At 43.5% G+C, this 27891-nt stretch overlaps 1 long non-coding RNA gene and 1 pseudogene across 1 annotated transcript; both read right to left on the bottom strand.

Annotated features, from left to right (window-relative positions):
• Window positions 1-27891, bottom strand: part of LOC116048211 — a 243840-nt pseudogene that overhangs the window by 132570 nt on the left and 83379 nt on the right.
• LOC118493723 lies at window positions 49-27009 on the bottom strand. Its single transcript, XR_004895688.1, has 4 exons — window positions 26886-27009; window positions 17709-17713; window positions 17634-17637; window positions 49-59 (listed from the first exon to the last, which is right to left on the bottom strand). It is a non-coding gene; the product is annotated as an uncharacterized LOC118493723 (long non-coding RNA).

Genomic DNA, 27891 nt, shown 5'->3' with positions numbered 1-27891 from the left:
CCACTGTACCGAAACTATATGTTCAACGTGCTCTATTCCTAAAAAGTCTTTAATCTTTCCTGCTACATAGTGAACATTTTTCACCTCAGAGGCTGGGCCCATGTCAACTTCACTTGGATTGGATGTTTCTCATGCACATTCTGACTACATTCATGAAGTTGGTTGTGCTTCACAAGAGACTTGCAGATATTTTTAAAACTACTTTTCAAAGCCCACTGCTTAAAAAAAGCAATGCTTTGACTCAAAGCGCATACACATATGCCTCACTGTAGGACCAAGTGCCTTAATCTGAGAAGGAAGATGCAACAAGCAATGCTGTTTAAGTATAATATTTGCATCTGGAAACAGTTGTTTGAAATGTTTTAAATGTTGCTCTATTAAAAGCTTCAGCCTTGAAAGAGTTGAGAGAGCAATAATAGGTGAAAACAGAAATTGACTAGCTCTAACAACTTAAGTAGCATTTGTGTGTAATCATTTTCTCCAATTTTGTCAATGAGAAATGGCAGGCTCTTTAACAAAACCAGCATCTGCCCAGCTGACTGTTTCAATGTGTTGTCATTTGATGACAGTGTATTGACAGATATGGGGCAAGGCTTATTCCTTGCATCCACAGGAGAATAAGGGAAACAAATAATTGCACTGTTGAGTCCATGTTTTGAGTCCATATGCCCTGAAAGCACAAGATGCTTTAAAACACATTTGATTTCATATGGGGCAACACCTTCCAGAATGACATGCATGATGTCCTGTGGGGTTTGATTGATTATATCAAAGTGAGGAAATTCTGTTAATTTGCTACTCCTGTTTATGCCATATGTCATTTTTAGATTGTCTTTCAGAAAGTCAGTATTTGCCTTTTCAATGTCATTAAATTGCGTGTTATGACTTGCCATTGTCCTTTTAACAAACAAATCTTCATTAAACATCTCCTGCATGTCTTTAAAGTTGCATTCGCAGTGCCTGCATTTACTGTAGGCAAATCCCACTCCTATCTTAAATCCAGCCACTTCATGCTGAGCTAGAGTGTCTCCGCACACAGACATAAGTGCCCCATAAATTGTCCTCTCACCATTTGCAGTGACAACCTGGACACCATCACACAGCTCAGTTAAGTCACGGTTAATCATCTCAAATATCTCATCAATACCACAATGGGAAAGATCTTTTGATTTTACCATGGCAAGCAGACGAATGGCAGCAAGTCTTGATCTGTATTTAGGGTCGATGTTACCTAAGGTGTAATAAATCAATAACAATTTGTTTTTGTTTGCCCGAGATCCAAGAGGATTGCATAGCTCAATTTCATCTGTATATAAAACCAACTGCAATGCTGTGGGAAATTTCAAAAACAGTGGGTGCGACTTAAAAATGTCTCCATCAATGAAATCATGAAAAAATCTATCCTTGCATGTCTGCAAAATTGCATCATTGCAATTGTTCTTGGATGTGATAGCAGCTGCTCCAAACTTTTCACCAACGGTATATAATGAAAACAATGGCCCTTAATGGTAAGAACTCTGGAGTCTCCATGTTTCACATAACATACTGTTTGTTTTGCGACAACAATCTCTGGTTCAACTGGTTCTAACAGTTCTTTGATGGTCTTATCCTGCAAATGGGTGGAAGCAATTTGACAGAAAGGGTAAACAAATATTAAAACTCAAAATCTGTGGCAGTTTCACAGATTCGCCGAAGATTCTGTGACGGGCCCACGGATGCGATGCCTATGTAGGTCAATGACCATATGACAGGCATCATCCGTGGTCTATGCACAGATTCCCTGATCACAGCATGTTTCTTTCTGTACAGAGAAGCTGTATACAGCTTTGCTAATGGGAAGCTGGCACGATATGATCAGAGCTGAGCGCATGCAAAGCCGATTTTCCACAATGCAATGCCGGCATTCATTTCAGAGAATCAGGCAACGATCAGCGGGTGTTTAACGCCAGTATCGCTTCAATGTACATATATATAATCAGTGGTTTTGTCACCAGCAACAACACGTTGCTCTGCTTTGTTCCAGTAAGTTATGCACCGTAATAACGTTTTAAAAACTCTGCGTGTATATATCTATGGTCCTGGCAGGCTTAAATTGACTTAACAGCGCCACCTGCTGTTGTGGAGTGCGAATTACAGGACATTTGTTAGAAAGTTTACTGGGATTTGTGTGTGGATCTGTCACGTTCCGCTCCTATGTCAAGTTATTGTTTTGTTGTAGATTCTTATTTTTTCGGGTTGTTTTCACATTTCCTGTTTTATTTTTTAATTCCCTGTTTTCCTTGTGTTGTCTTTGTTTTACTTCCTGTTGTTTCCTTTTCCCACCGTTAGTGATTACCTGTCCCCGCCCTAATGTTTTGCACCTGTGTCTCATTGTCTTCTCTGTTTGGTGTATTTAAGTTCAGTCTTCCTCTTACCCCAGTGCGAGATTGTCTGCTTCCCCCGTGTACAGCCTTCGAGCGTTTTTCCTTGTGTCCTGAATTATATACCTGATTGTTTCCCTTGGATTTCGACCACTGACTGTATTTTGGATTCTCCCTTTTGCCTGTCGTTTTTGGACACTGTTGCCAGTAAGTTTATTCTGTCTTCTTAAATAAACTTTTGGCATTCCTACGTACCTGAGTCGTGCATTTGTGGGTCCATACATCTGTGATCCTGATAGTACAATCTCGCCACAATATGGACTCCGCCGGCTCCGACAAGGTACAGAACGCGCTACGAGCTCAAGGACAGCGACTTCATCAGTTTGAGGAGGTACTGTCTGCCATTCAGCGGGAGTTGAGTGGGATGGCGGAGCGTCAGCAGGGATTCCAGCAGGCTGTTGGCGATCAAGTTTCCCGTCTGACTACACAGTTTCAAGCTATCCAGTCTGCTTCCACGCCACCCGTCTCTCAAGACTCCTTGGGCCCGGCTTCTACCTCTGAGCCCTCGGGAGGTGTGGATTCCGCCGCTCCACCCGTTCCGTCGTCTGCCAGTTTCTCTGCTATGCCTCATCTGTCTTGTCCTGAGCGTTTCTCCGGTGAGTCTGGTGACTGTCGAGCATTTCTGACGCAGTGTGGTTTACACTTTGAACTCCAGTCAGTCCATTATCCTACAGACAGAACCAAGATTGCTTACTTGATTTCTCATTTGTCTGGACGGGCTGAGGCATGGGCTACCGCGGAGTGGGCTAGGAATTCGCCTCTATGTGACTCTTTTGCTCACTTTTCTCAGACATTCACTCAGATTTTTCAGCATGTCACTCCGGGTAGAGAGGCGGCCCGGATGCTGGTGAATCTTCGGCAGGGCAGGCGGAGAGTGGCTGACTACGCCATCGAGTTCCGCACGGTGGCAGCAGAGAGCGGTTGGAACCAGACTGCTCTAATGGATGCTTTTCTGTGTGGCCTGTCCAGCGCACTAAAGGATCACCTGGCTGCATTAGATCTTCCAGAGGACCTCGACACTCTCATCGCGCTGGCCATAAAGATCGACAAACGGCTGTTTGAACGTGAGAGGGAGAGAGGTGACGTCAAGAGTTCTTCACGGGATTACTACAGACGGTCCTTTCCTAGCAGCGGGGGCGTGTCCTCGCCGCCACCTCAACCTGTGGATTCTCCGTCGCAGGCTACTAGGTGGGAGGAGCCTATGCAGCTGGGCAGAGCTCGTCTCTCTCCTGAGGAGAGATGGAGGAGGATCAAGGACGGCGTTTGCATCTACTGTGGACAGCGGGGCCATTTCATTGGACGGTGTCCAGTAAAAGAAGAGGCTCGCCAGTAAAAGAGAGGATCCTGGTGAGCCATACTTCTGTTACTAACTGTTCCTCTCGTCCCTTGTTTTCTGTGACTATTGCCTCTAAGGGGATCTCCAGACCTCTGGAGGTTATGGTGGATTCTGGGGCTGATGTCAGTCTCATGGATATTTCTCTGGCTAGAGAATTGGGACTGTGTTCTATTCCTCTTCCTGTACCGCTGAGAGCTACTGCGTTGGATGGTCGGTTTCTATGGCAGGTAACTCATCAAACCTCTCCAGTCATTCTGAGTTTTCCTGACCATCATTCAGAGACTCTTTCATTTTTGCTGGTTAATTCTTCTCTACCTCCAGTTATTCTTGGATTTCCCTGGCTCAGTGAACACAACCCTCACATCGACTGGACCTTGGGGGTTGTCACGGGGTGGGGAGAGGATTGTTCCGGCAAATGCTTCCAATCCAGACCGGCAGGGGGATCAGAGGGGGTCATTTCGGAACCCGCTCTGGGCAGGGTGACTATGGCTCCTGTTCCTACTCAAATTGATTCTGAACATTCCGTTCTTCCCACTGTTAATCTGGAGATCGCGGTGGAGGAGAACTTACCTGACCTGTCATCTGTTCCGTCCTGTTACAAGGATTTAGGGGAGGTGTTCAACAAGTCCAGAGCCACTGCCTTACCTCCTCACCGGACGTATGACTGTCCTATTGATCTGTTGCCTGGGTCTGCACCTCCCAAGGGACGTTTGTATTCCCTATCCTCACCCGAGACTGTAGCGATGAAGGATTATATCGATTCGGCTCTGGAGGCTGGAATCATTCGACCCTCGTCTTCACCGGCTGGAGCCGGGTTTTTCTTCGTGGGGAAGAAGGACGGGTCTTTGCGACCCTGCATTGACTATCGTGGACTCAATGACATTACCGTGAAGAACAGGTACCCCCTCCCGTTACTTTCCTCCGCTTTTGAACTGTTGCAAGGTGCTACTGTTTTTTCCAAACTTGATTTGAGGAACGCCTATCATTTGGTGAGGATTAGGGAGGGGGATGAATGGAAGACTGCCTTTAACACTCCTAGTGGACATTATGAATATTTGGTTATGCCTTTTGGTTTGACCAATGCCCCTGCTGTTTTTCAAGCTTTGGTCAATGATGTACTCAGATATGCTAAATGTCTTTGTGTTTGTGTATCTTGATGACATACTGATTTTCTCCTGTAACCTTGATGAGCATATTAACCATGTCCGTGCTGTTTTACAGAGACTTCTGAACAATGATCTGTTTGTCAAAGCAGAGAAATGTGAATTTCATGTTCCCAAGGTTTCCTTTTTGGGCTATGTTGTGGCCGAGGGGGAGATAAGCATGGATCCAGAGAAAGTCAAAGCTGTCAAGGAGTGGCCCACCCCCACTAACCGCAAGGAGGTTCAACGGTTTCTGGGGTTTGCTAATTTCTATCGGAAGTTTATCAGAAATTTCAGTTCTGTGGCTGCACCATTACATAAACTAACCTCTTCCAAGTCCAGGTTTGTGTGGTCTCCTCAAGCGGACTCTGCCTTCCAGGTTCTGAAGGAACGTTTTGTGACGGCTCCTGTTCTTACCATGCCTGACCCCTGCCGACAGTTTGTGGTAGAGGTGGATGCCTCAAATGTTGGGCTGGGTGCCATTCTGTCTCAACGCCTTTCCACGGATGGTAAGCTTCACCCCTGTGCTTTTCTCTCACGGAAATTGTCACCTGCTGAAAGGAACTATGATGTTGGCAATCGGGAGTTGCTGGCAGTTAAGGTAGCGTTGGAGGAGTGGAGACACTGGCTGGAGGGGGCAGAGCATCCTTTCTTGGTGTGGACCGACCACAAGAATCTGGAGTATCTACGATCTGCGAAGCGCCTAAACTCTCGTCAAGCCAGGTGGGCTTTGTTTTTTAATCGTTTCAACTTCTCACTGTCATATCGTCCCGGTTCCAAGAATACCAAACCCGATGCCTTATCCCGACTGTTTGACACTGATTCTCTCCCTAAGTCAGTCGAGACCATTCTTCCAGGCTCATGTGTCGTTGGTGCTGTGTCGTGGGAGGTGGAAGAAAGGGTCAAACGTGCTACCATTGACTTACCTGTCCCGGTCGGCTGTCCACCGAACCGATTGTTTGTCCCTTCTGAGCTCAGATCTCAAGTTGTCCATTGGGCCCACTCCAGTATGTTGTCGTGTCACCCAGGAGTGAAAAGGACTGTTTTTGTGGTGCGACAACGGTTCTGGTGGCCCGGGATCGTGGACTCTGTTAAGGAGTATGTGGCGGCCTGTCCTGTGTGTGCCCAACACAAGTCTTTGCACCAACCCCCTGCTGGATTACTTCACCCTCTTCCGGTGCCCTCTCGACCGTGGTCGGACATATCTCTGGATTTTGTCACAGGTTTGCCCCTTTCTGAGGGGAATACTACTATCCTCACCATTGTTGACAGATTTTCCAAGATGGTTCATTTTGTTCCGCTGCCCAAGTTACCCTCCGCTAAAGAATTGGCAGAGGTTATGCTTTCCAATGTTTTCAAGCTTCATGGTCTTCCCAGGGACGTGGTGTCGGATCGAGGACCCCAGTTCATCTCTCGCTTCTGGAGGGCGTTCTGCAATCTCCTGGGGGCTACTGTGAGTTTGTCCTCGGGATATCACCCCCAATCTAATGGCCAGTCGGAGCGTCTTAATCAGGAGTTGGAGGTGGGGCTACGATGTTTGTCCTCCAGGAATCCTGCTAGCTGGAGCAAACAGCTGATTTGGGTGGAATACGCCCACAACACTTTGCCCTGCTCCTCGACCGGCCTTTCTCCGTTCCAGTGTGTCTATGGATACCAGCCTCCACTTTTTGCTGATCTGGAACGTGAGGTTGGAGTTCCATCTGCCCAGGCCTTGGTTCGCCGCTGTCGGAGGACGTGGTCCAGGGCGCGACAGGTTCTGCTCCATAAGTCATCTATGTACAAGAAGTCTGCTGATCATCGTCGATCCAGAGCTCCTGTCTACGCGGAGGGCCAGAGCGTTTGGCTGAGTACCCGGAACCTTCCTCTTCGGGTGGCGAGCCGTAAGTTGGCACCCCGTTTTGTTGGTCCATTCCCTGTCAAGAAAATTATTAATCCTGTTGCTTTGAGATTGAAGCTTCCAAGATCCATGAGAGTGCATCCCACGTTCCACGTTAGTCGTGTGAAGCCGGTTCTGGAAAGTCCACTGGTGCCTGCGACCCCCGCACCCCCTCCTCCGCGCATGATTGATGGTGGCCCTGTTTACACCGTCAAGAGGCTTCTGGCTGTCAGGAAACGTGGCAGGGGTCGTCAGTTTCTCGTGGACTGGGAGGGGTATGGCCCTGAGGAGAGGTCTTGGGTGTCAGCCAGTAACATACTGGACCCTGATCTCATTCATGACTTTTTCCGGTTGCATCCGGAGATTCCTGGGCCGTCTGGTGTCGGCCTTTGAGGGGGGGGTACTGTCACGTTCCGCTCCTATGTCAAGTTATTGTTTTGTTGTAGATTCTTATTTTTTCGGGTTGTTTTCACATTTCCTGTTTTATTTTTTAATTCCCTGTTTTCCTTGTGTTGTCTTTGTTTTACTTCCTGTTGTTTCCTTTTCCCACCGTTAGTGATTACCTGTCCCCGCCCTAATGTTTTGCACCTGTGTCTCATTGTCTTCTCTGTTTGGTGTATTTAAGTTCAGTCTTCCTCTTACCCCAGTGCGAGATTGTCTGCTTCCCCCGTGTACAGCCTTCGAGCGTTTTTCCTTGTGTCCTGAATTATATACCTGATTGTTTCCCTTGGATTTCGACCACTGACTGTATTTTGGATTCTCCCTTTTGCCTGTCGTTTTTGGACACTGTTGCCAGTAAGTTTATTCTGTCTTCTTAAATAAACTTTTGGCATTCCTACGTACCTGAGTCATGCATTTGTGGGTCCATACATCTGTGATCCTGATAGGATCAGCAAGGCGGAAAATTACTGCCAAAAGTCACGTGACAGTTTTTCGTACTTTTTTTTTTTGTACTTGAGGGATTTTTTTTTTGTACTTGTAAGATTTTTTTTTGTACTTGAAGGATTTTTTGTTGTACTTGAAAGATTTTAGTTTGTACTTGGAGGATATTTTTTGTCATTGAAGAAATACTTTTCTTTGTATTTGTAAAACATACTGTATTTGTTTGATAGGTAGGTTTCTTATTTGCAGAACACAATGCATTAGTTTGTGAATGATGTTTTGTATTTGCAAACCACACTGAGTTTGTTTGTGAATCGTTGGGCGTGAGTAAAATACGTTTTGTGTGTGTGTGTGTGTGTGTGTGTGTGTGAGGTTTTGGCATTATTCTAACTCCATACATCCACTCCTGTGAACGCGAGTCCTGCAAAATATACAAAAAAAAAAAGGTTGTGAAGTTATCCTTTCCAGAATATGTATTGTACACCGACACAGAACTTGAGCAAGTTCGACAACACTACTTTGAGTTGTTGAAGAGAGGGGAACAGCGCAACTGCCAGATGTCAAAGGAGCTCAGATGCTGGCTCATTCGAAACACCATGACCAGTATGATTGCAATCCTGAGGGCAAAGGGGGATGGAGAATCACACAGATACCATCAAAGCCAGAAATTACAGCAATGGCAAAGAGAATAGTACTGTACTACCCCATGCTGCAGGACCAAGGCCTCCATACATGGGTAAGTGAAATGCATCCAGTTGATGACTGTGTTTCATGTTTAACATTTTTAGTAGCGATTGGAAAAATTGATTAAATGTTTTGTGCAGGTCACTGTGTACACACAGCTATACAAAAGATTGCAAAATATGAGATCCCCCCAAAAAAGAACTCCAGATGGGAGACATTCAAAGAGGTGAGCTGTAACTAATGATTATTTCCATCAAAGATCCATCTGTTAATCATTTTCAAGATTAATTGCTCAGTTGTCTGGTCAATATAAAGTCCAAGGTGATGTCCTCAAAAGTCTTGTTTGGTCCACAACCTAAAGATATTAATTTCACTGTCATAGAGGACTAAAGAAGCTAGAAAATATTCACATTTGAGTAACTTAAATCATATTTGGACATTCAAAAAGAAGAAAAAAAGAAAAGAAAAATGACTCAAAATGATCAATCATGTCAATGTCCTGGGTGATCTGTCTCTAGTGTTTCCTCACTTCCCGTTTTTAATGAGTGCTCTTATTTTAGTGTTTGACTACAAAGTAATTGCTTTGGATGTGTGGTGGGGATATTGTTTTTTTATTACGAAGCACTTTGTGTTACATTTAGTTTGTATGAAAAGTGCTATACAAATAAAGTCAGATGGATTGATTGATTTATTATTTTTGGTTCCAAAATACTGAAATGATCCTTAAAGTACATTATCCTATCTGAAATATGTCTGTGTTATGTGCTGAAGGAAAAAGAAGATCCCAAAGCCTATGGTGATGGTGTGTTTGTCCAACTGCCTCATGACTGTGTGTAGTGGGGCTGTGCGCATCTTTGTAGGAGTGTACTTGTGTGCCTACATGCAATTGTATGTGATTGTATGACCATATGAGTTTTGAGCAAATAGTTCTCATGCATTTATTATCCAAAAAATTATATGATTTTTTAAAATGGCATTTAAATGGTTAAAATTCCAAAAATGAATAGGTATTTGGTAGTTAGGATCAGGGCTTATATTTGTTAAAAGATTTAATTCCATGAAAGTTTAATCTAATATTAATGTATGATTTTCATAGCAGTTTTTTGACATATTTTTTTGTCATGCAACAACATGAGATAAACCTTTTTTTTAAACTGAGGCATATTAATTATGTATTTTTGTGTCTTGCAGCTAACAAGTCTGCAGATGTTGACAGTCCAGACACCTACAGTCCAGCAACCTTGGCCAAGCACTACAAGACCCTACAAACTTTGTATAAAAGAAAAAATCCAAACCACCAGGATGTCTCTCACCTCTTGGATTTGGAATTTGTAGCCAGAAGAGCATTCATTGATTCAAATACCGTTCGTGAGGAGGACAAACACAAGCAGGTTCTAGAAGCATATCCTTGTTTCAAGGACGTTGGACATGTAAGTCATTATTGACTGTGCATGATTAAAACCATGGTATCACACACAATGTTTAAAATACCAATTTCCTCTTAAATGATATATTCAAATGTCTGTATTGGTATATTTGATATTTCATAGGTGATGGAGGAGCTTCAACGCATTTTGGATAAGGATAATACCAACTTCATCGATGAACTGAAGGGAAGATGGCATGACTTCTGCCAGAAGGTGCAGTTTTTTGGTGTATGGAAAAAGGCGCTGAAACCCCCAATGGGAATGGACAAAGGTAGGAAATGCTGTTTTGGTGTTATTAATGAATAGGGTTTAGGGTGGACCTTCAGGCATGTTAATTGTCAAGTACATGAGCTAGTGTTTTGTCGTCCTTTTTCACCTATGATGGCTATCCCATTATTTGCTGAATGGTTGTTGTTTTTTTAAGCATTGTGTCTGTTGTATACCTTTTGATCAGATTTGACCTTGTGCACTTTGTCCAAGTGTTTAAGTAATAAATCTTTTCCTTCAAAGCTGAACAGGCTCTTGAGATCCTACGTGTGCTGCCATCACTGTTCCCCTCCACGTCTGCTCCTCCAAAGAGGGTACGAGATGCGAGTGAGGCTCTGGTGCATGTCCTCGAGGTGAACTGTGTAAAATGCTGCAGGATCATTTTGACTGCAGTATTGGAAAAAAATATAACTGAAGGTGCTGCCCCTGACGACTCCCAATGTATTTCCTATTCACATACTGTATGTTCTAAGCCTTCAAAGACACCTAAAACATTTGTTTTTAGAAAGAGGATTTTCACTGGGTAGATGTCTTTGCTATGTCACAGTATGTTCAAAAATGGGTGCATTACATGGTAGCAGGTTTTATCACCCTAATGATAACCAAGCAAGACTAGCCTAGCCTTGGTTAGTTCTTTTGGAAGGCTATAGACGTGTGTAAACAGTAAATGCATTGGGGATAGTTAAAAACAGCACTTTCAGATGGAGCTTTCTCAGTACTGTTAACTTTTGTCAGAATTTTGCTTTGTAAAGTTATGTGTTTGTAAACAACCCTGTACCCTAGGTTCCAAATGACCAAAATGCATGATCCTGACAGAAAGATATCTGTTATGTGTTACAGGAAACAGAAGACCCCAGTTCCTACTTGAAGAAACACACTCTCTCCTGCCCAGTCCTGATTGTCAGTCCGTCCAACTGCCTCCTAGTGGTAGGAGATGTGGCAATAACCACCTTTCCAAAAGACAAGCTTACCGAGAGTGCTTTATACCTTATGGCCTACTATTATACCCTACACATGACTTATCCAAAGTGTGTAGCCACTCTGCTTTCAGTCATACAGACGGAGGTTCTCTTAGACAAAATCCATGAGAGAGATCTCACATCGTCTTACAAGAAGAGCATGGCTGAGTGGAAAGCTTTTGTTGGCCAATAAAACGTTTGGTCAGATATGGTGTAGGATAGCACTTCCTCTGTCCCTCCAAGGGTACTACAGTCCATGTTCATTGCTATTGATTCTTGGTCGGAATTTGGCTAAGTTAGCCCAGTGTTAATTTGGGGTGCACAACAATATTAGCCAACATGCCGATATCCTGTGATGTTATATTTTGTGTGTGTTGTTTGCACAATTCAGCGCAGATTCTGCTTAGTTTAAGTTTATTTGAACGTTTCAGTTCAGTACAGGCCTGTACTACGAAGCAAGATTTGGGGTTAACGAGGTAACTTCAGATTTAACCCAGGGTTTTTTGTACCACGACGGTGGATCACTTGTTACCGGGTTAAATCGCTGTGGTAACTTATGATGAACACCTAACCTGGTCAGTAGCAGGTTATGTTGGAGATTAGAGATCAACCGGTGTAAAAGCACCGCCTACTGACCAATCAATACTCATTTGATAACGGCGTCACCGTTCTTAGAAGATCCGGTGGAGCTTGGTGCGCAGAGAGAGAGAGAGAGAGAGAGGTGCGCTCAAAATGGGGAAGTGATATTGATAAGCTTTGTGATTTACGTATTTACAAATGGAGCTCAGCGCAAATTCTTTCAGGAAGACTTCTAAAACATAATCACTTTCTCTCTCCTCTAAACGGATTAGCTTTAGAGGTGTTCACTTTTATCTTAACCAATCAGAAGTGGCCATGAAAATCACGAGCCAATCACTGCATGACATCCCTGTTTTAAACCTGTCTCTCTCTGCTGCTCAGTTGTCATTTCAGGATAAGAGCACAACCCTCCTCCTCCCCTTGCTCCTCCGGTCTTCATCACACACGGCTCCTGGGTCCTCATCCGGCAGGCCACTACCGACGGCTCTTCGGTTTTGGTTTCCAGGCTCCTCGCGCCACCATCAGTGTCTAGACTCCATCGGGGGATTATCTTTCGGCTTTCTACCCCTTTAAAAAATTTATATTTTTTAAATAACGATCGAGTCTAATCTCCAAAGACTGTACATTTCAAATCATGCATATGTACAATAAATCTTTGCATATCTGCAACGAAGTCTCTCCTGATTGAAATCCAGTTATGATTTAACTGTTGTCTGTTTCTATCCGAGGTTTCTGCCTGTTAAAAGGAAGTTTTCCTTGCCACTGTCGCACCAAATGCTTGCTCTTGGGGAATTGTTGGGTCTCTGTTTATTAGACCTGCTCTACATGAAGTGCCCTGAGATAACTTCTGTTATGATTTGACACTATAAATAAAATTACATTGAATTAATGTTGCATGTTGTTGTGATAATTTACTCACAGAATGTCGGCTCAATTTTCCTTCGTTTGAGGCTGTATCCCCCTTTTTTAACTTTAGGGAAGGCCAGTTTAAAGGCAGGATCTCCCAAAAGCACTTGTTGACTGTGGCCGGTTGGCATTCTCATTGAAGTGGAATGCTGAGAAACAGAGTCTGCAACAACAATGCAAATTATGTAATGGGTGGGTATTTTATTACTCCAATACATTGCACAAAAAATAGAAGTCTACACAACCGGCCTGATCTGGAAATGGCCCAGATCAAAACTTATTTTTTTGTACTTTTTTAAATAATCTGGCCAGATAGTATGTAGACTGTGGCTCATTTGAAATAGCAGTAATAACAAACATAAAATACTATCATGATACAAAAATACCTATCATGTAGTGCATAGGACAAGATATCTGTATACAGTCTCTAAGATCAATGTTAAAATGTCTGCCCACATTATGTACTGTCTCACTGATAAGGTTCCCAGATTTGTTTTCTCTTTTTTTCACCTCTTTCAACTGCAATGGGAATACATGGTCCATAGATATACAATATGGGAATTACTATTACCAGTAATCATTTCAATTATTACTTTTGACTTATCAGCTTATAAATAAAAATGTAAACAAAATACAACTTTGCAGGTAAACTAACTTCACTAACCACTGCTTCTGACACGAGTCTTAAGAGTGTCCTTGGATAGTTGGGTTCCAACAGATCTTTTTGGAAGGGGGTCAGTCTGGCAGCCAGTACTCCCTGAGGTACTGGCATGGCGCCCTAAGAATACATTCAGATATGTTAGGAAATAGGAAGGAGACAGGGTGATAATATTGCTAGTCATAAGACACATCATTTTTCATTGTAGGCATACAACAAAAAGTGTGGTAACTATCAGAGACCAGCAGCAATAGAACACAAGAAAAAAACATATATGACGATATCTACTATAACATAAATGACAAATAACGGCACTTGGATGAGGCAAGTGACACTAAACAGTGGCAGTGCAAACAGTGCAATATAAAAAGGTATTTAACAAGTTAGATGCAATACAGATATATCTGTATGTAATAAATAACTAGCTAGGTTAATCACATGTAGAGCTTATAACATATATTGCAAATTATATATATATATATATATATATATATATATATATAAATATATATATATATATATACTGTATAACCTCATCTGTCTGTCAAGGAAGACAGAAGGGAGAGAGAAAGGAAAATCTAAAGGGTTGGCAAGCAGGGGACGCATTGCACAGAATTGTATGAAGGTAAATATGAGAGTTATAGAGAGTTACAGAGTTATGTTGTGTTATGAGTTTATGTAGCATGGAAGCTTGGTGGAATAGCATGCTAGCGTTAGCTAACTAGCAGCCAGCCCGCTTCTAAATAAATACCTTTTAATTGTCTAAACACTTTTTAACAGTCAAACTGAAACACTGGCGGTGAGCTCCAGGGCCTGCAGCCGCAGGCAGACTGTCATCAGTGGGTAACAGGTTAAAACAGCCAAGTTTCGCATTCCTGCCGAGAATTGCATCCACAAGGGAAAATAATGATTTTATAAGGCAAAGTACTGTTTAAAAACTAGGCAATAGTAAATCACGTCATGTTCATCAATAATGATTAGAATTTTAGAAGGTTTAGAGACATCAATGTTTTATCAGACTCTGTAGTAGCTACCTAGATGCAATTTTCTGCAGCCATGAATTCTGCAGAAATTATTGTTTCTGCCCAAGCGGGTGCAATTCTTAGCAGGGATGCACAACCTCAGCAAAGCAAGCTCTGGTCATGGCCGGGGGATGGGCCGCTGCTACCGGATGTGGGGCTCTCCGTGTCCCGCTGGAGCTCCGACTGCAGGTCGAGGTCGGCAGCGAAGCTTTCTGGCAAAAGCAATGTTGCTACGCTGGTCGATCCCCACTGATGACGGTCCGTCTGCGGCTGCAGGCCCTGGAGCTCACCATCAGTGTTTCAGTTTGACTGTTAAAAAGTGTTTAGACAATTAAAAGGTATTTATTTAGAAGCGGGCTGGCTGGTTAGTTGGCTAACGCTAGCATGCTATCCCACCAAGCTTCCATGCTACATAAATAAGCCGGACAGAGTTGTCCCTCATCTGGCGATAGAAACCCTGCTTTTCCCATTCTGTTAGCTCAGAGCTCCACAGCCTAAGTCCACAGGTACAAATTAGTTTTGCACCAAATGTATCGCAAGAAGTGTTGCAAAAGTAGAGGCGCGCAGATTCGCCACTTTGTGATGCGAGAGAGCACATATGTGAAGTTGCAGTGACAGATTGGAGAGGTTGTAATCACTGAGTTGTGGTTGTGATGGAAAATGTTGCATTATACGTTTGCAGCTGTCATTGTTTCATGTAAATATCAATCTACACATTTGTGAATATTTTTTCTGACTTCACATTCAGAATACAGGTGTGTGAACATTTTCTACAAGTGCAAATTTCAACTTACAAGTTCAGATTTTTTTACAAGCTCTCATGTTTTTTTTCTTTGTATGACTTCAAATTCAGATCACATGTGTGTGAATATTTTTTACATGTGCAAATTTAATTTTTACAAGTGCAAATTTTAACATACAAGTTCAGATTGTTTGTTCTGCAAGTTCTCACATCGTATTCTACAAGCTCTCCCATTTTGCACCATATTTACCTTCATAGAATTGGTCATGTATATCAATAACGTAATCCTTTATTTATATCGTTTATAAAAGATTATCAGTGTACTTTCTTGCCAGATTCGCTCGCCAAGAAAATACTGTATATCAGACGCTGCAAATGGCAAGCCGCAGCGCGTCCTGTCTCACGGCAGGGTGGAGAAAAACAGCTTCTAGCGCCTCCAGTGGACTTCGGGGCGCTTTTGCCCCTAAAAAACTGACTTAAACCCGGCAAGAGCACCAACACCGATTCGCAGAGTCCACCATCTTGCTAAAAGACGATGTGATGCATTCACACAATAAATGACAGAGTATCCTCTTGGCCCGAGATTAACAATATTACAAACAAACTTCAGTTCAGTAGCCAACTAAGTTAATGTTATAATGTGCGCAGCTGAAACGCATCGTCACTTTCTTCCGACAGACCACGTCCTCCGAGAGAGCCTTCGTGTCCTCCGACAGAGCCTTCGCATCTGCACTTTCTTCCAACAGACCCCTCTCCTCAGCCTCCTCTTGGCCGCCTGGCAGCTCAAGAGATCCCACCGCCTGTAACACTTTACCTAAAACGGTATCAAACATAAATGAATACAACTTAATGACTTAGGCAAGTCTTTTGTCACTGTACTTTGTCTTCACTGTTTCCAATTACCATGTATAGGGTTGTACTCAAAGAGCCGTCTAGTGGAAAACCATCCTCCTCACATTGTTTCTCTTATCAACTGATATGCTCTGTGTGTGCTGTGTGAGCATCTTCGCTGTCCCCGGACTGATGAAGGCCTTCTGCACCTGGAAAAATAAAAACAAATACAAATAAGAGCTCAAATATATTGCTGTTCATGTAGCTCATCCTGCTTGAATGTTCAGATTTGTTAAATTGGAGTGCTTTTACACCAGGAGGGACTGCCACAGGAAATCTGTCCTTCTGTGGGAAATAAATCAAAGAATTGTTAAAGAAAAAGTAAAGATATATTTTAACTAACCCAAACACTGATAAGTTATCATTTAGATTTTTGGACACCTACAACACCCTTCATTACATATATATATATATATATATATATATATATATATATATATATATATATATATATATATATATATATATATATATATAAAATCCTGTTACAGTCAATACACCGATTGTGAGTATAATTGACACGATTTGTATACAAATAACTAAAACAGTGAAGAATAAAAAAAAAAGAAAAAACATTTTATAAAAACAAAATATATATATAAATTATACTCACAATCGGTGTATTGATTGTAACAGGACTCAGAGGAACCATGGCGCCAGGGACTACGAGTGGATTCGGTCTTGTTTGGTCCTCTCATAATTCTCAATGGTGCTCAACATGACATTCTAGAAAAGGCAAAGATAAATTAGACAAATACCACCCATGTGTAAAGTGTTGAAACTGATGATAGGACTCAACCCCCTAATCCCCTGTCCCTCCCATCTTTGTTGGAAAAGATCACCAATGGTTTTTCAGCAATTTAATAAAGGAAAATGAAAAGATGTGTGTGAATAAACTGAAAATAACAACTCACTTCTTATTCTCTCTTCATGTGAAGTAGCATCTCTTCCTCCTCTTCACAGGACACAATTTCCTAGATAAATACATTGAGCATCAATTTTCGATTGAAAGATATTACTATGTGTGGAAGCACATGTGGGTCTAAGGGCACCCTTACCCTTTTCGATTTGAAAAGGCATTTTTGTAAATTTCCATCCCTTTTGGGCCTTTTAAAGAGAGGCGATTCTGAGGAGTCTCTTTTCCGCCTCAGGCTCAGAGATAGAGGACCACTTTCTTTTCCCATTAACTTGGCCTAGTCATTTTAGGCTCCTTGTCTGAGGATTTATCTGCACTCTCCTCCTCTGTGTCCCACTCTTCCTCCATGTCCTTGTCCTCTACCTCCTCCTCCTCCTCCTCCTCCTCCTCCTCCTCGTCCTCATCCATGTCCCGGCTCCTCCCGCTGCTTTGACCTCTTTCCGCGTCATGTTAAGCACGACGCCTTTTCTGTGCCCATTTACATTGTGGCGGTTCTACGCTTTTTTTCAAGTACATCTGTAAAAGCGGAGGAAGACCACTTTATGCAATGGTGAAGTCCTTTAGCTAAGGACCACACACACACACACACACACACACACACACACACACACACACACCACTAGACCACCACCCAACATTTTATCTATATAGTGCATTTTTTAACAAACAATGCACTATACCTAAAAACCCAGTTTCTAGATGTAGGTCCCTGTAATGTTAGGCCAGAGCTCATAAATATAGTCTTAAGTAAAATACACATTATATTCAAACAAATACAGTGATTCTTGCTTTCACCAGTGCCTCTGAAAATTTAAACAGTTTATTATACATGTGTTCTGCCTTTTATGATTTGTCAACAAATAGAGGTGGGTGGTTGTCATCTTACTGGACTTTCTGTGGCGCTGGTCCAGTTGTTGCCCTACCACGGCTCTTGACACATCCCTCACCCTTGCCCGGAGTTCCACCAGCAGCGCATTTAGGCTTTTTTGGCCTATTTTCACCCCTTCTGGAGCCATACTCGCAATATATTTGACGAATGCAACAGCATCTGTCAAATAGCTCCAAACTGTCGTCGGTTTAAACTTTTGGTCGGCCAGTTGGGCCGTAAATCTTGAAATACAAAAATATCAATTAGGTCATGTCTTCTACTCTTTAAGACATTGATAATCCTTACAATTTTGTACTTACTTCCTGATCCGTCCGTAGTCCTTCAGGAAGAGACGGTTCAAATGTGGAACAGCTAGCTCTGACATAAATCTCAGGAAGATAAGGACGTGGTTAGCTCGCTGCCGGGCATTCTCCCTCATCTTCCGTGTGGGATTGCTTCCTTCCATGTGCTCTTTGAATGGCTCCACCAGTTTTACTAAAAATACAAGAACATACTTTTACAACACACAAGTCTACAAAACAAAAGCCCCAACATTATGAAACTAAAACATTGACAGGAGTGTTATATTTACCATATTGCTGGGCTTTCAAGGGTGAAAATGGCCTGCGCCTCCTGTACTTAACTGCCTGAAATTGGAAAGTGAAAATGAGCATAGTTTGTCACACATGTTGCAGTGCACTGCATTTTATCCATCCTAGGTGAACACAAACACAACATACATTTCAATCAGTGAGTAGACACACTAGAAGCAGGAGCTGTACTGCAGCAGAGTTCGATTCCCAGGGGCTGCCGCCATTGTGCCCCTGAGAAAGGCACTTGCAGGGTACTGCGCCTGTAGTTAATTCACTGTAAGTCGCTCTGGATAAGAGCAACAGCTAAATGACTGTACAGCTGAGGTCTCACTGAACGCTCTGACACCTGACTCGTCTGTCTTGCACAACAGGAAGTGACCAGATTCAACTGCAAACCTCAGGAGGTTGATGGACCTTATCTGGAGGCCCAACTTCATATGTATTTCAATGGTAAAAGACCCAACTTCTAGCATCGGGACCCTTTAATGTAAGAAACTCTCAGTTGAGCTCCAATCAGCTTCAAACTTAACCGGAAGACTCACAGAGACAGTAAGATCATGATTCACAAACCCCAACCTTCTAGCAACTTCCCAAATCCAGTTAGGGTTAGAGACCCGCACATGAATGTTGGGGCCCTGAAACTACCATGGCTCAATTAAACATCACGTCTGAATCGCAGATGCCCATTCTGAAGCTATAAGTCCATTTAGAACTTATTGATTGGCCCGTTATTTATTAAAGGTCATAAAAGGCTCAATGAGACCTACATGTCTGTGGAAATGGTAAAAGACCCAACTTCTAGCATTGGAACCCTTTAATGTAAGAAACTCTCAGTTGAGCTCCAATCAGCTTCAAACTTAAACAGAAGACTCACAGAGACCGTGATATAACACAATACACAGCTTCTTGACTGGTTGATGAGTGTAACTGTTTAAGTTCATCATTGCGGTCTACTTCGGATTCCAGCAGCTCTTTCACCACCTTCAGCTCCGCAGCCAGTATCGCACAGCTCTTGCAGCCGTGGGATGGAGTTCTCGGAACCGGCTTGTTCTTTCTAAAAAACTTGTGCGCGGTGAAGGGCTGAAAGGTTTGTTCAACGGTGTCACACTGGTGGAAGGAGGGGCAAATGGTTCAGCGGCGGATGTGGACATGACCTTACTGGCAGGTGGGACTGGGGAAGGGTCCTCCATCTCCCTCCTGATGCCCACTTCAATAGCACTTTTATCAATCTCGTCAAGATGAGATACCATCGGCGGGTGGGGTCTGGACGCCCTCAGCAAAGCCAGTTCCCTCGCAATGTAGCGGTCCTTTGCCTTTTGAATGTAGTTAGAATGAGTGTCACCATGTCATTCTGAAAATATAGAAGTTAAACATTTTAGTCTCTCTAAAAATAATAAAGTGGAAGAAAACATTTTTAGTTTCTAAATATATTCTAGTATTGTCTGTATTTTATTTACGTTTAGCATCAAACTATTTTTTTTCTCAAGGTGCTTTCCAGAGCCCAGTCAACGATAAAGTATTCTTTTAAAATATGAAGAAATCCAACTCATCAGATTAACCTAATACCCAGATTCTACATGAGAGTCCCTTTACAATAAAAACCTGCAGGTCTCTACTATAACCAAAAGCAGTCTGTATAAATCTGCAATGCTGGTGCTCATTAGCTCTGACTTCTCGAAAATGACTTCCCTAGGCACGTGTACACCATTAAGTACCATTCATTTGCAGAATGTGTTAAATGACTTGCTGAAACCCCCCGCGAAAATGACGCAACCTGTTAAAACCCGTGAAAATGACTTGTAAAACAATTAAGTACCCCACTAACACAGAACGTTTAGGGAACATTTAGGGATTGTTAGTTTCTGGCTCCCTAAAGGTTAGTTCGAACAAAACCAAAAACTAACGTTTAGGGAACGTTCCCTCAGGGTTATAACGTTCCCTAAACGTTAAGGGAACCAACCAACAGAAATGTTCTCCTGTGGTTGCACTGTACCTCCACACAACGTTCCCGTTTGGTTACATTACATGTCATTTAGCTGACGCTTTTATCCAAAGCGACTTACAATTAAGTGCTTTCAAATATGAAGGTTCAAACTCCAGACCACAAGTAGTAAGTGCAAATACAGTAGCTTTAAATAGGCAAAGCTACAAAGAGCCATATGAAAGTGCAGGTTCGAAAGTGCAAGTTCAAGATTTTTTTTTTTTTTTTATCCGAGGTGTAGTCGGAAGAGATGCGTTTTTAGCCTTCGGCGGAAGATGTGTAGGCTTTCGGCCATCCTGATATCGATGGGGAGCTCGTTCCACCATTTGGGAGCCAGGACAGTGAACAGTCGGGATTTCGTTGAGTGATTAGTTCTCCCTCGCTGTGAGGGAGCAGCCAGCAGTTTGGCTGATGCAGAACGAAGTGGGCGGGTTGGGGTATATGGTTTGACCATGTTCTGGATGTAAGCGGGTGCTGATCTGTTCGTGGCCCTGTACGTAAGTACTAGTGTCTTGAAGTGGATGCGGGCCGCAATTGGTAGCCAGTGAAGAGAGCGGAGGAGAGGTGTAGTGTGAGAGAACTTGGGGAGGTTGAAGACAAGTCGAGCCGCTGCATTCTGAATGAGCTGCAGGGGTCGGATGGCACATGCAGGCAGGCCAATCAGGAGGGAGTTGCAGTAGTCTAGACGTGAGCTGACTAGAGCCTGAACCAGAACCTGAGCCGCCTTCTGCGTTAGAAGGGGACGTATCCTTCTGATGTTATGCAGCATGTATCTACACGATCGGGTAGTTGCAGCAATGTTAGCAGTGAAGGAGAGTTGGTCGTCAAGTGTCACACCCAGGTTTCTAGCAGTCTTGGTGGGGACTACTATAGAGTTGTCAATTGTTATAGTCAGGTCTTGGGTAGGAGAGCCCTTCCCTGGAAGGAAAAGGAGCTCAGTCTTGTCGAGGTTGAGTTTCAGATGGTGTGTGGACATCCAAGAAGAGATGTCAGTCAGACAGGCCGAGATACGATAAAAGCCGTGCGACTGAATGACAGACCCGAGAGAGTTGGTGTACAGAGAGAAGAGGAGGGGACCCAGGACTGATCCCTGAGGAACCTCAGTTTTAAGTGGGCAAGGTTCTGAGCTAGACCCTCTCCAGGTTACCCGGTAGGTTCGGTCTGCCAGGTAAGATGTGAGTAATGAGAGCGCAGAGCCTGAGACACCCAGATTTCGGAGTGTCGAAATGAGGATCTGGTGGTTCACTGTGTCAAAGGCAGCAGAAAGATCCAGAAGGATGATAATGGAAGAGAGAGAGGTTGTTCTAGCGATGTGAAGCTGCTCAGTGACAGCAAGGAGGGCAGTTTCTGTTGAGTGGCCAGCCTTGAAGCCAGACTGGTGGGGATCAAGAAGGTTGTTCTGGTGGAGATAGGTAGAGAGTTGATTATAAATGGCACGCTCAAGAGTTTTAGATAGAAATGGAAGAAGGGAGACGGGTCTATAGTTATTTACATCAGTGGAGTCGAGTGTTGGTTTTTTGAGCAGTGGGGTCACTCTTGCCTCTTTGAGAGCATCGGGGAAACAGCCAGTTGACAAGGAGATGTTGATGAGATGGGTGAGGAAAGGAAGGAGGTCCGGAGCAATGGACTGGAGAAGGTGAGAAGGGATAGGATCCAGGGGGCAGGTGGTTGGGCGGGCAGAGGTAATCAAAGTAAGAATTTGGTTTGGAGATAAAGGGGTGAAAGAGGAAAGAGTACTGGAAGTGATGGATGGTAAGGTGATTTCAGGAGGTGTGGTTGAGAATGAAGAGCGTATGTCATCTATCTTTTTTACAAAGTAGTTGACAGAGTGGGTTGGTAGGAGGGAGGAGGGAGGAGGTGGACTGGGGGAATCTAGGAGGTTAGAGAAGATGGAAAAAAGTTTTTTGGGGTTCGAGAAAGAGGATTCAATTTTGGTTTGATAAAAAGAGCTTTTGGCTGCAGAAATAGAGGCAGCGAAGGAGGAAAGAAGAGACTGATAGGTAAGCAGATCATCTGGGTGTTTAGATTTCTGCCATTTCCTTTCCGCTGCCCGTATAGTTGATCTTTCAGCACGTACTGAGTTAGATAACCACGGAGCTGGGGAGGATTTGCGAGCCTGTCGTGAAGTAAGAGGGCAGAGAGAGTCGAGAGAGGAGGATAGAGTAGAGAAGAGAGTGTCTGTGGCATCATTGGGAGACATGAGTAAGAAAGAGTCGGATGGAGGGAGGGTTGATAAAGTACATGCCGCCAGAGAAGAAGGAGAGAGTGAACGAATATTACGGCGGACAGGTATGGTGTCTCTTGAGATATGGTTGTGAGCTTTGGAGAGCGGGAGAGAGTAAGAGATGAAGAAATGGTCTGAGGTATGGAGTGGAGTAACAGTGAGGTTGGCTGTAGAGCAGTTTCTGGTTAATATGAGATCTAAGTGGTTGCCAGCTTTGTGGGTGGTGAAGGAGAGAGTGAGAGGGCAAAAGAAGAGAGAAGATGAGAAAAGGCAGCTAACTTCTCTGTCTGGATGTTGAAGTCGCCCAGAAGTACCAGCGGAGGGCCAGTTTCAGGGATGTTTGAAAGAAGGATATCCAGCTCCTCCAAAAACTCTCCCAGAGGACCTGGTGGGCGGTAGATAACAATGATGACTAGTTGTACCGGATGGGTTATGGTGACAGCATGAAGTTCAAAAGATTGTGGAGTGAACTGTGGCAATGGGTAGAGAGAAAATCTCCACTTGGGGTTAATGAGTAGGCCTGTCCCCCCACCTCTACCAGTGGGTCTTGGTGTGTGGGTGAAAGAGTAGGCAGAAGAAAGGGCAGCAGGGGTGGATGTGTTGGTCGGTGTAATCCAGGTCTCAGTGAGAGCAAGGAAGTCAAGGGATTTCAGGCTGGCAAAGCCAGAGATGAACTCAGTCTTGCGAGTGGCAGACTGGCAGTTCCACAGGCCACCTGCAACAAGGTGTTGAATGTGTGTGGAACGGGTGGGATAGGTAAGAGAGGTGGGGTTGCGGAAATGTTGCGAGCTAATGCGTGGTTTGTTGTTTTTGGTTGTTCTGAGTGCGGTTTTGAAAATGTTTATTTATACCAGCTCCATTTAAGTTTTTGAAGTAGCATATAAAAGGTCTGCAGTCACTTGATTTAGATTCACTCAAAAATGATGTCTTATAAAATCTAAGTAAGATAAACAACATAGCAAGAGAATATATTTATTTTTAGGCTGATAACAATTTTGTTAAAAACAATACTTTTGTGCTTGATTTCGTTTTTTTAACTGTATTAGGTGAAAATACTTAAAACAAGAATCTATCAATAGAACGATTTTCACAACTAAGAAAATTCACTTCTTTCATTTCACATTTCACTTCTAACAAGTGGCTTAGTTCAGTGTACAAATCCAACCGTTACACCCCCACACCAGTAGGGGGAAGACAGTGCCTCTGCTTTCAGATGACTGATTGAAGTCCTGTCCTGACTTCCATATACAACACCGGTATACACCTGGCGTGAGTGCTGCTATCCCTATGGATACATCAAAGTTGGCGACAGAGACTGAGCCTTCCCTCTGTGATGTTTTAGCCGCCATAAGGAACCTGGACAACAAGGTGGGAGATTTTGGTAAACAACTTAAAGAAAGCTCTGACATGGTTGCCAGCATTATACAGCGAGTCGAGCTGAACTCAGTCAAACTCACTGAATGCACGTCCAAATTGGAGGCTGCTCACCGTGTGTTCTATTAATACATCCATGCTATTATCTTATGATACATCTGAGGGATGTATGCATGTATGCTGTAAAGCCTGTTACATTGATGTAACGTCATTAGCGTTTCCCAAAACTGCCGGGGCTATCGGCTGAAGCTAAATAATGGACCTAGTTAGCTAGGTAGCTAGCTAACGTTAACGTAATATCTTATATGTCCCGAAGAGCCGATATGGGTTTAGGGTTTAACACTTATCTTACGATACATCCGAGGGCTGTATGCTGTAAAGCCTGTAACGTGGATGAGAGATAAAGCCATGGATGTATTAAGAGAAGCTCTGTTCACAAAACTGCAGGCTAACCTAGCACGACATAATGATTACACCTCCTTGGTTGTCTAAATACATCCATCGTTTTTTTAGATAATGGTAATGGTAAGACCTCTTAAAGGAGAACTCCGGGCAATTTTTACGTTAATCTTGATCGCTATAAGTATGTGAGTACTGTTGATAGCAAAAAAAACGAGCTGAATCGGTGTTAGCAATATAGAGCTGCTGCAGCTAATGCCGAGAGCTCCCACTTAGCTAAAACAGCAGTTTTGGGGGCATAGGCTATCATAAAGAGTGCCTTTGTGACTCTTTAACAGACACAAAATGCAATTAAAATGTCTGTGCAACATGAACAGGGCCCTTACATGACAACAAGATGCGTTTTCAACTCAGACATTGTTTAAATTCACTTACCCTGTTCGCTGCTAGCTGCCGTCTGGGATGAGTGAGTGTGTTCAGCCAGGCTTCGGTAATAATCATCAAGCAGCAGTTCTGTGTGTATTTGTAGCATATATATCCATTTTGTGTGCGATCCATCTGGTGTTGTTGAATAGTAGTCTCTGCAGTGGCGAACTGTGTGTTAGTTGCCTTAGCCAGGCTAGCAGGCCCGACCGGCATCCTTCTACTTCCTCCCCGCCTTCCCCGCCTGCCGCGGCCGACAACAATCCACGGGTGCCCGATATTGTATTATTGTAACACAAGCTCGGCCTGCCACTTCATCTTGGGACCCAGTTGAAGGTACAGTGGCTTACCAATTAAATACAATTTCATGACAAGCAACTTGAGAGTAACTTAACTTAAATTAAAAAAAAGAATAACTTAAACTTGTTGTAAACAGCAGAACTCATCACACAGAGGGAGGTGACTCATCACACAGAGAGGTAAAAAGACTCACTTGTTGTTCACATATGCAAGTATATAATGTATAACAACTAAAACCATTAATTATTCCATAGCCATGAGGACAACCATTACCCACATGGCACAGCGAATGGACACATTTGAGGAAAAGATGGATGAGCTGCTCATGCTCTTAAGGAGCTCCCAGTCACCTCCCTCTGCTCCAGTCGATGACATGTTGCTATCGCCCTGCTCGACAGTCACCGAGCTGCAGGAGTTCGACAGGAGTCTCAGTCAACAGGAGAGGAGGAACAAAATGGTAATTAAGTGGCCTCTACCCTGCCCTAAGATAACACTATTTAATTGCATAAATTCAAATATCATAACTGAACTGACTTCTCTTACAAAATGAGATTGTACAAGCTCTCCACTTTGTTCTATATGTGTTATTTGTATTTCTACTAGTGCAGTGCCCGTTTGGAATGGGCGATTGCTTGGCTTATGGTATTGCTGCTTGTAGAATTCATCAAAACCAAATTGTACCCCAAAATGACTCACAGAAGGACCCCAAACCACTTAATATGCAACTCCACTGTATAGCCTACTACTGACTTACAGTGTAGGCTACTTCTACATCAGAGGAAGACGTTGTACTACTGTATTTACCTGACAGAGAACGCTGCAGATTCAGAATGTAATCACAAAATATCAGACAGTAATCAGACATTAGCGTCATGGACTCATGGCAGTGCGCTACCCACCCGGCCCGTTATGAGCGCTAATCAGCACATATCTGCATTCATCAACCACCAGAACCGGACCGTGTGCGTGTGTGCACAGAGAGAGAGAGAGAGAGAGAGAGAGAGAGAGAGAGAGAGAGAGAGAGAGAGAGAGAGAGAGAGAGAGAGAGAGAGAGAGAGAGAGAGAGAGACGGTGTTGTCTTGTGTCGGATCGTTAACGAATTTAACATTTCAGCAGAGGTGTTCATTTTCATACAGGTTTAGTGGCTTGACGGTTAACAGGGAAGTAGGGGATTTGATTCGCGGAGTTATTTTCCCACTTAATTAACCCGACCCAGGGTGAGTCTGATGAAAACTGATGTATCTGCCTGGTTCAACTCTGAGATTTTCTCGCATTGCACCGCTATGTGAAGGAATAATCTCCAAGATTAGGCTACGTTATGTTCTGTCAGCTCACAGCAATTTAATATAATAGCAGGAAAAGAGTCCCCCCCCCGCTGTTCTAAAGCGTTCTGCATGTGGTGTCTGCTGATGTGCAGGTTACCTTCCCCCCAAACACGGACACACATATATACAGATACGTCTCGCTTTATAAGATAAATAAATCTGTCTGCACTTGTTGTGTGGTTGTGCCTTGCATGTGTGGGATTCTGATACGTCCTTAAATTCGGGAATTGTCGTTTGTTTATTTATAGTCAAAGACAGTCCAAAGTAGTGCAACTTTGTACATTTTTGTAGGTCTGAGGTGTATGTCACATTTTAGCTGCCAAAGCTCCGCTGCTCTCTGTCTCTGGTCCTCAGTGTGAGAGGGGGAGTGGCCAGCGGCAAAAGCCAATGTGTGCTTCTTTTACCTATATATCCAACGATATCTTTTGCATTTCCAATCCATACAACGTCAAAATTGGCACTGCACTTACTCGTGCCCGTAGCAAGACACCTGTCAAGTTTGAAATCCATCGAACTAACGGTTCAAGAGATATTCGCATAACACACACACAGACAGACAGAAAGATGTTCCTGCAATTTATAGATAGATAGAAGATAGATATGTTTTACAGCAACTTTTCCTGACAACTTTGGAGGTTCGACCGGAGGTACTGCCATCCGTCGCATGCTACGGCGAGTGGCAACCAATGACGTTCTAAACGGCCTTGCCAAGGACGTTTCTTGGAACAAACAGTCACCCTGTTGGGGCTCTGCAAGCGAGATGCTCTTGGTTCCTCCCCCGTCTTCCCCTCTGCCTGCTGATTGTCGTATCGGTTCTGGACTGTTCAAGGGTGTCACCACGGCAACGTGCTGTGTTATCGCTATAACATTCTGTGGACTGGGACACTAGTGGGACTGCCGGGCTGTGCGTTTCTCAGCAGGCCAAACTCCCCCATCCTACCCTCTCCCCAGTCCCACGCCTTCGCCGCTAAATGTGCAACTGTACATTTATGTTATGTTATGTTATGTTCAGCAGTGCAAATGTACTGTTTGTGTGTTTGTGTGCTTACGTGCTGAGGTGTTTTTTCCTGTTCCCACACTGTTCTTATCTTTATGAGGATAGTCTGAGAATTGCTTTTTTTCCCCTCTCCTCTCCTCATGTCATGCTGTATTGTCCCTGCGAGAGTTAAGAGAGAGTTGTGATGGTGCCGCATATGGCGACTCGGTGTGTCTGTGCATGTTGCTTTAATGTGACATGCACCTACAACACCAGGACAAATTCCTTGTGTGTGTAAACGTACTTGGCAATAAAGCTTTTTCTGATTCTGATTCTGATTCTGATTCTAAAACAGTATAGCCTGCGGGGCAGAAAGGCAAAGAAGGCCTTCCAGGACCTGACAATCTGCAGGGTTATAACAGGCAGGTGTTATTGTATTGTTCACATCAGTATTATGCTTAGCTTGGCTGATAAGGTTTTAATTTGACTTGTAACTTTGCTTCTACTTGCTACTCTAGCGGCCTCCTAGAAAAACTTCCCTGCGCAGACTGCAGCAGATGTGGAGGACCCCACAGTGCTCTCCCCCCTCACAATATCCAACAGCCCAGTGTCAAAGGTGGACTCATTCAAGTTTCTGGGCTCCATCATTTCCCAGGACCTGAAGTGGGAGTCCAACATCAATGCCATCCTTAAAAAGGTTCAGCAGAGGATGTACTTCCTA

The sequence above is a fragment of the Sander lucioperca genome, chromosome 2 (genome assembly GCF_008315115.2).
Source record: "Sander lucioperca isolate FBNREF2018 chromosome 2, SLUC_FBN_1.2, whole genome shotgun sequence".
Lineage (NCBI taxonomy): Eukaryota > Metazoa > Chordata > Actinopteri > Perciformes > Percidae > Sander > Sander lucioperca.
Note: the sequence above shows the minus strand (reverse complement) of the source record. Positions and strands in the feature narration are given on the sequence as shown.